The following is an 8,831-nucleotide window of genomic DNA, read 5'->3' on the forward strand; positions in this document are numbered from 1 at the left end:
ATTTCATGTTGAAGACAACTCTATCAAGGTTACATAAAATTCTTTTGCTACCCTGCTGACAATTGGACCAAGAAAATTCCAGACCAATTTTAGGAGCTTGCACTAATTCACATGCATTTAAACAATCATTGAAATCAATCATAGATTTTCTTGAAGGAGATATGCCACCCACCTTCTCTTCTATAGACAAGATAACATTGAAATCACCTAACACAGCCCAAGGTTTCTTAAATTCACTAATTGCCAACATTTCATCCCATAAATATCTTCTTTGGACCACATTAACATGAGCATGTACACCAGATACTAGTACTTCACCCACAACCACTGTAATCATTTGACTTGTAATAGAAACCACTTGAGGAGTGGAAATTGACCTACTCCAGAATAACCATATATTGCCTTTGTGATCATTAGTTTCATTGTGAATAACCATATATTGGATACCAGGTAAATTTAGTTTACTACAAAAGGAGGAGGAACACTTAATTTTTGGTTCATAAATCCACACAAGTGATGGATTAAATTGGTTAACTAAAGAATGTAGTTTTTGTTGAGCCCTAATTCTTCTAAGGCACCTTAAATTCCAAACGAGTACTTTCATTGTTTGATATGGAGGTTTTTTGGACCTCCCTTACCATTGTTTTTCCTAAAAGTGTATTATGAGGAACTGGGTTAACTATTTTTCCACCATAGTTATTACCAGGAATAACATTCTTAACAACCTCATTATTTGAAACAGGACTAACCTGTTCAGTTGTGATATTACTCAATTTAGCATGTGACTTGGAGGTTTTTTTCTCTGCAGAAGTGTTAAATACTGATGACCAAGAAGTAAAGGGAACAGATTCAAGTGTTACCTTCCCTGTACCAGCATCAATAAATTTAACAACACTACTCTCAATCCCAGTAACTTCAGCAATTTGAAATAATTGTTGAAGAGGTAATTCAACAGTAGTTTCTTCCTTATTGATTTCTTCCTCTTCTTTATTATCTTCAGAATTCAAAACATTAAATCTTCCTCCTACCAAATCATATTTGATAGAGTTTTAGTTGTGATTTGTAATAGGAGTTGTAATGTTGGTAATCAGAGAGTCTTGCAGTAAATGTTGCTGGTGAGTTGAATTAGAGGTACTAGCTTGTACCTTTGATGGAGAGATTTCTACCTCTGATCTGTCACAAATATCAAAAGGAATTTGAGGCACATCTACTTTTCCTTTATTCCTTTGTACACTGCCTTCAGTACTTCTTTTAGTTTGTTGATATCTACAATCAGTTGTTGCATGACCAATGATTTTACAGTGATGGCAGTATTTAGGAAGAACTGGGATTGAAATATCCTGAAAAAAAACCACCATACTTTGTACTAATCCAGATTTTATTAGGAATTGACTGAGCGAAATCCATCTCAACCAAAACATTTGCATAATACCCTGATTCACATTTTTTAGTAGCAACATCAATTTTAATAGGTGTTCTAATTTCTTTGCAGATTTTGAACAATATTTCTTCCTTCCAGAATTCTAGTCCCAAACCAGGAAGACGAACCCAAACCTGAGCTTTGAAGTACGCTGATTAGAGGGTCTAAAATTTGAACTCCAATTCCTTACTTGTAGAACCTGATTAAGAACCTCCCATTGACCATCTTTGATAGTTCTACGATCTAAATCATTGTCCAGCTTAATTGTAAAAAATGTTCTTCCCAATGGTATGAGTTTACATTCCCTAGTTAACTTCCATTGCTGTCTTAAGGTAACAGCAACATCAACAAATTTGATATACTGTAAATTTAATCTCCCTATAAGCGAGAACTTTCATGGATTTAAAGCCTCTTCAAACAAATCATCATGCAATTCAATTGAGGGGACTTTTAAAGAAGATATTTCTGAATTAGTTTGTGAATTATCTAATTGAGAATCATCAAAACAGGTGGATTTCAGACCAGAATCCATAAATCCACCTGACTTAATGATTTTTTACAATTCAAAAATAGTTAACCGTACCCAAACGTGTACGCCATATTGGTTCACAAATAGTTAACCGAGGTTAGCCATATGATTACTCTCATATCAACCGTATTCATCTTAACCATAACTAGTTCAAATGACTCAAATTAAACTAGTTAAAGAGTTGTTCAATTGCTATATTCTCATAGATTTATACAAGAACACAATTGAAGCAAAAACGGTTTGATTCACTCGAACCAATAAATGAATATTATAGCCACGGTTTGCAAAGATTGCGTTCCTTGTTGATAAATATTTAGGTTCATATACAACCGATTTTAGAAAGTAAACACTTAAGTATGCGTACGGGTATGCGTACTTAAGTAACCGTGTTTGAGTTTGGTTTGGTTTTCAAACTCAGCAAAAATTCATGGACGTGAACTTTCCGCCAGTAGGCGTACGGGTACGGGTACTTTAGGTAACCGGATGAGTTTGGTTTTGGTTTTCAAACTCAGCATAAATTCACGGACATGAACTTCCGTCAGTTTGCGTACGGACTTTTATATCATAATTCACAAACAAAAAGTCAACAACCACAACAGCTAGATATCAACCGAGAAAGCACAACAGAAACGAAGAGATCTGGAATATATATTAAAATTAACAAAATGGATAATCAAATTAGACAAGAAGAGAAAAAGATACTCACTTTCTTGTTATTTTCCCTTTAACACTACTTTTCTTCTGTGACGAGCTATGCCTTTGAATACTTTTCAAGGACTTTGGGCTCACAACTGACTTTGACCTAAAGTAGTCCGAGAATAAAACCATATCAAAGACGAATCAATTAAAAAAAAAAAAACATTATAGTCTGAATATATCATGACGTATAATAGAAATGTTACATAAAGTAACCCGACATGAGTTATACTACACTTCACTATCAAGTGACCCAAATCTACTCATTAGTATTCTTCATTTTCAAAAATAAAAAAGGGAATACTTTTAAGTTTTTGATTATCCTTTTGAGACCTTAGAGCATCCACAGTGGACGACTAAACCCAAATATTTGGTTTATTAACGAGACGTAGTGGGACGGACTATCGATTAAATCCTGACCATCGACTATATTTCAGACTATATTTGGTCTGGGACCAAGACTAAACCCAAATTTGATCGCGCGGGACCTGAAGACTACGCCCCACACCAGGCGTACATTTAGTTTACGCCCCACACCAGGCGTGTTTTTAATCTCCGCGCCATTTTTTTGTTTTTCAATTTTGTATGGGGCGGACGTTTACACCTCCGCCCCATAAGATGACTTTGATTCTTTAGTGGGACGGGCGGAGATTTAATCGTCCGCCCCAATTTTTTTTTTTTTTTTTTATAAAACAACGGGCGGATGCACAGTGTTACGCTCGATCAAATTTAGTCTTCCACCCGTAGCGTCACACACCAGACTAAACTCAAATTTAGTCGTTTTTTTTGGTCTTTGATCTTTGGTTATACTCGCACCACTGCAGTTGCTCTTAGAGCGACTGCAATGGTACGACTAAACTCAAAGATCAAAGACCAAAAAAAAAGACTAAATATGAGTTTAATCTGTATTGTGACGTTATGGGGAGAAGACCAAATTTGGTCGCGCGTAAAACAATTTTACGCATGAAGACGGGCGGAAGTATTAGTTACGTTTCATTTCTGCGCGGAATTATAAATTACATTTCAAACGGGCGTAAATATAAATCACGTCTGTTATCGAGCGTAAATATAAATTACGTTTCGTATGGGGCGGAATCTTAAATTCCACCCGTTGATCAGACGGATTCCAAATGACCGCTCGAAGAAACGTAAAAATAAATTCCGCCCGAGTTAAACACGGTCACACAGCACGTGTGAGATCAGACGGGCGAACATCTGGTGTCCGCGTGATGAATTGTATGGACGGACATCTGCTGTCCGCGTGATGAATTTGTCATGCGTAAAATATTTTTACGCCTGAGACGGGCGTATCCAAAATTTCCGCCCATTAGGTTTTGTGGACACCAAAATTCCTACAAAGTTAATGAGATCTTGCGACTGTTATTGTTCTTATCAGAACCACCACGACCTGATCTTCTATGACTTCGTACATTCTGCTTGTGTGGAAACCTAATACCAAGTGAGACATGAGGTTCTGATGCTGCTGATGAGCATGTTTGTCTGTACTGAGCCATTCATACATTGTTTTTCTTCCTCCACCTCAGTCTATTTCTTCTCTCTTCAATCAATCATTCAATTAATCCATCTATATATCTATTTCTTTTCTATGGTTCCGAATATATACAGAAAAAGAGACAGAAAGAGTTTGTGTTGTGAAGAAAGACTAATTTAGGGATTTTTGATTCACCATTAAAAAACCTAAGTAGGTAGTGTTATTGAATCGACATGAATTGAGATCGGATCCTTTTTTTTCTTTGTTTCTCTCTCTATGGAAGGAGTGTAGGAGAGTAGAAGACAAGCGAATTGATGAGACTCGAGGAGAAATAATAATAAATGACGAGTTTATTATTATTTGGGACTAAAAGCTTTTTTTTCATAATCAAACTCGTCATGTAGTACTTTTTTTTCATCAGAACCCTGATAAAAAAGTCCGTTTGAGAGGGGCGGAATTTTGGTGTCCGCCCCAGAGAGGCGGAATTTTGGTATCCGCCTGGCAACGCGCGGAATGCTGCTGTCCGTCTCATCAGGCATAAATTTATGTTACGCCCGCAACAAACGTAAATTTAAATTCCGCCCCACCAACATACGTAAATTTGGTTTACGCCCGTTAACAAACGCAATTTAAGTTTACGCCTGACAACAAACGGATTTTAAATTTACGCCCGACTATATTAGGATTTGGGATTTGGTCGCGACTAAATATGGTCTGGGTTTTGATCTTTGGTTGGGATTTGATCTTTACTCCGTCCCACTGTGTTACGATCTCATCCCAAATTTTTGGTTATACTCGCCCACTGTGGATGCTCTTACATCTCCATCACAATGCTATATGAACAGTCACTTATCAACAAAAGAAAACTACATTTCTAAGCCATACATGAAAGGAAAAAAAAACAATCACTTTAAGTAAAAACAGGGGTTAAATACCAATACAAACAAAATCTGATTCCAGTTCCGTGATAGAGAAGGGACACAACTAAAGAGTACACATTTCAATATCCGAGCAGTATCATACCTCTCATCACCAGTTTTACCAGCTGGGCTTGCACAAGATCTCCTGGCTTCCAGGCATTTATTGCATACTTGCACAAACCTTTTGGGTCCAGAAAGAGGTCATACAGATAATTAGAGTATCGAATTTTCAGTATGATGCTCTAAGTGGAAATCTTAAAATGGAGTAACACTTGTGACAAGAAGCTCACCTTTACAATACATACAGGTACTTGTGTTTTTCACGTGTGCAGTGGAAATTGCACTTTGAATTGTTGCCTTCAGCTTCTCCAAGGGAATATCCTTCAACAAACCCAATACTTCTTTAAGGCTGCTACCATTCTCCAAGTAAATATACTCCTCAGGGTGTTCCTTTGTACCACCTGTATGCTGGCAAGGTGTAACCACCTGAATCAAAAGAAAAATGATTTTATCCATCCACTAATCTCTTGATGATATTAAAAGAAATTCTCTCTTAATAATTATCGATTCGAAACAAAATCCTTGTTACTATTAGTAAAACTACAACGTCCCAAGAACACTTAATAGAAAGTACTGGGCTATGTCTATTACATTAGTCATAACGACATTCATCATATAAAAGAGGATCAGTCTGATGGTCACAAAGAAAACTTTCATCCCACTCCACCTTTTCAGATTCTGCCAATTTCTGTAAGTTACCAAATGAATCCACAAACTAATAAAAAAGATGTTCTGCAAATCTCAAAGTGCACCATCAAACCATACCAAGTTTTAGAAGAGTCAAAGAAACCACGCTATTTGACTCCATGGGATCTGCCACTTTTCAATTTACATTAAAAGATCTGCCGCTATTTGAAACCACTTTTCTCAAAGATGGTCTTCTCTTTCAGAAACCCGCACCTTCTCATCCAAACCCAACCATATATACTTAAGATGGGGCCTTTGTTAGATAATGCTACCGTACTGATGGGAAATTCACCTAGATTTGAAATTTATGGTTGTGATTTTGGGCTGGGAGTGACGGCTGCACGTTGTGGATTTGCTAATAAATTTGATGGGAAGGTGACATCATACCGTGGTTTAACAGGGATAGGGAGTGTGATGCTTGAGGTTTGCCTTCTACCTGAATCAATGAATCTGATGCAGAGTTAATGGATGCTGTATCTCCTCATGAAATTCATTCTGTACATCTTGCCTGTGTTTGATCAGCCTTGCTCCACTGAGTTCTGTCCAAGTCAAGATGAATAAAAACAAACAAAATAAAATTACTAGAATTTCCAGTAAGCATTATTTAGCTGAATACACCGTTATGTTATATAATAGTTTGGTCTTCTTGCAGAATCTTCAACGGAGTTATCAACACAACCCTAGTTGTAGACATTAAGTGAACCTAAATTTAGTTTCTTCCAATTTTAGCATTTTTAGTTTTTCTGCATTTCGTGCTATGGATACTCTCAAGCATCTAAAAGATTAGAAAGGCAGAAAGCATTTCATCTTTCTAGGAAATATTAGTACATTACTATTAAAAAATTCAGGGGCAAAACCTGTCATGGTGTTTTTATTGGATTGAATTGAACACTTCCCCAGTACTTGCCACTTTTCTAGTCAAATCCCCATACTCATTATAGTCCATCCATGTTTTCGAGGTGACAATCCACTAAAGTTTGCTTCAAATCTTGCTAATTCCATGCTCACTTGGGCCACGCGTACCACACCAAAAATATCTCAACCTTTAAACTCAGCAACAGTGGCTGAAACTAAGAAGTCAGAAAACAGAGCAACAACGGAACAATGTGAGAATTTATTAAACATTTTAGAACTAGAAGTCAAGTCAAGTACTAGTATATTCAGGTGTTACTATTATCGTGCACTACCAACAACAGTAAAAAAGCAATCTATCACTTCATGCTCTAATTTCGAAATCCACAGACTTTAGCTTAATAATCATATCACCTTTATGCATTCACATAAAAGTTAAATAAATCCACCAACTTCTACCTGAATCAAATATACCAACATTCAACACATTAAAACAACATTTCAACCAAGAAATAAAGTAACCAGCATTTCAAAAATCAATCACAAAAGAGTCAAAATGTCACTACCAGTTGGTCATCAGCTATTGCTGCTTCTGCAACACTTCCCGTATTGGTTCTTGATCTTTGTATTTCCCAACATCTAACCTTTAAATTTCCATCAACACAACCCAAATTTGAGCATTCATTCCTTCATTATTTAACAAAACCACACGGGGGTAATTTAAATCGAAAAACCAAAACAAACCTGATTATACCATGAAGTAGCAACAAGATAATTTCCTTTAGGACTAAATCATAGACTGGATATAGAATCTGTAGATGGTTACAAAATCAAAGCATTCATTCCTCCCAACCCCAGATGCTTCTTCCTGAAGAAAACAAAACCCAAATTAAATCAATAATTAAGCATTGGAAATTGATAATGGAAAGAAAGAGTAACACCTAGCGAGAAGACATTCACACAGGAATCTGTAAACAAACCCTTAAATATGATTAACAAACTGAAACCCTAAAATCGAAATAACTCAAACCCGAAAACAGATGATGAAAGACTTACACAGATGAAATACAGATGATGAAATCAAAACCCTAAACTCGATTAACAGATAATGAAATCGAAATCATGAACTCGATTAACAGATATGAATCTATAGGGAAGAATAAAAGAGAGAAGAGAGGCGGAAGAGAAATCTAACAAACAAAAAGTAGAAACATATACCTTCTAAGCTGAGATTCAAGATCAGTTCTTCAAAACTCCAAATCCGACGAACCCTAAAATGAAATCGAAAAAAAATGGTATTAGATGAAACCCTAAAATCTGATTTGACAGATGATAAAACTCTAAAATCGAAAAATTGATGATGACTTACACAGATCGAAACTAAATCGAAACCCTAAACTCGTTAGTCTTACACGGTTCTTCAATGGTCAGATGATTAACGAGTGTGGAGAAACGAGGGAAGAGAAGAGAAGCAGTGAGCCAGTGATAAAAGATAGGGTTGCACAATGGGTAGGGTGGGTAGGATATGGCATATACCCGCCACCCTACCCGTTTATTGGCGGTTAAGAAAATCTTTACCCGTCACCCTAGCGGCCAAATAGTGGATACGGTTAAAAAACTGGCGGTTAGGGTAGGGTTGGCGGGTATGGGTAGGGTATGTGCATCCCTAGTAGGAATTGCTCGAAGACCAGTAGGGTAGGATAATTTCGACCTTTACCCGCCACCCTACCCGTTTATTGGCGGTTAAGAAAATCATCACCCGCCACCCTACCCGCCAAATAGTGGATAGGGTAGGATACGGTTAAAAAACTGGCGGGTAGGGTAGGGTTGGCGGGTATGGGTAGGGTATGTGCACCCCTAATAAAAGAGAAAAGAAAATAAAGAATGAAGTGGAAATCGAGAGAAGGGGAGAAACATAGTGAGAATGTCATACATGTGATTCACACACGCACGGGAGGAAACATCCTCTAGTTCAATGAGTGTGAGGTGGAAAATATATGTCACGCATATGAACGGCACATGCGAAAATTTCAGCTGTTACGACCCTAGTGTGACCAAGCGTGTGACTGGCACACCTATAAAAAATTTCGTAACGGCTTAGCTTTACGAATTTTTAAAAATTTAGTAACGGCTGGTGCCTGTTACGGATATTTTGTAACGGCCATTTGGCTGATA

General features: G+C 37.1%; 1 long non-coding RNA gene across 8 annotated transcripts; it reads right to left on the reverse strand.

Moving 5' to 3' along the window:
* Positions 1-4,986: 4,986 nt before the first annotated feature.
* Positions 4,987-8,146, reverse strand: LOC113319019. 8 transcript variants are annotated; one of them, XR_003345017.1, is made up of 10 exons: positions 8,026-8,146; positions 7,875-7,927; positions 7,401-7,524; positions 7,223-7,300; positions 7,071-7,115; positions 6,662-6,874; positions 6,192-6,343; positions 5,883-6,096; positions 5,348-5,543; positions 4,987-5,238 (listed from the first exon to the last, which is right to left on the reverse strand). It is a non-coding gene; the product is annotated as an uncharacterized LOC113319019 (long non-coding RNA). The 8 variants fall into 8 exon arrangements; XR_003345021.1 differs by having other exon boundaries at positions 5,883-6,343; positions 7,411-7,524; XR_003345015.1 differs by having other exon boundaries at positions 5,883-6,343; positions 6,662-6,868.
* Between the last annotated feature and the right edge of the window lie 685 nt (positions 8,147-8,831).

Source organism: Papaver somniferum, chromosome 10 (assembly GCF_003573695.1).
Source record: "Papaver somniferum cultivar HN1 chromosome 10, ASM357369v1, whole genome shotgun sequence".
Taxonomy (NCBI): Eukaryota; Viridiplantae; Streptophyta; class Magnoliopsida; order Ranunculales; family Papaveraceae; genus Papaver; species Papaver somniferum.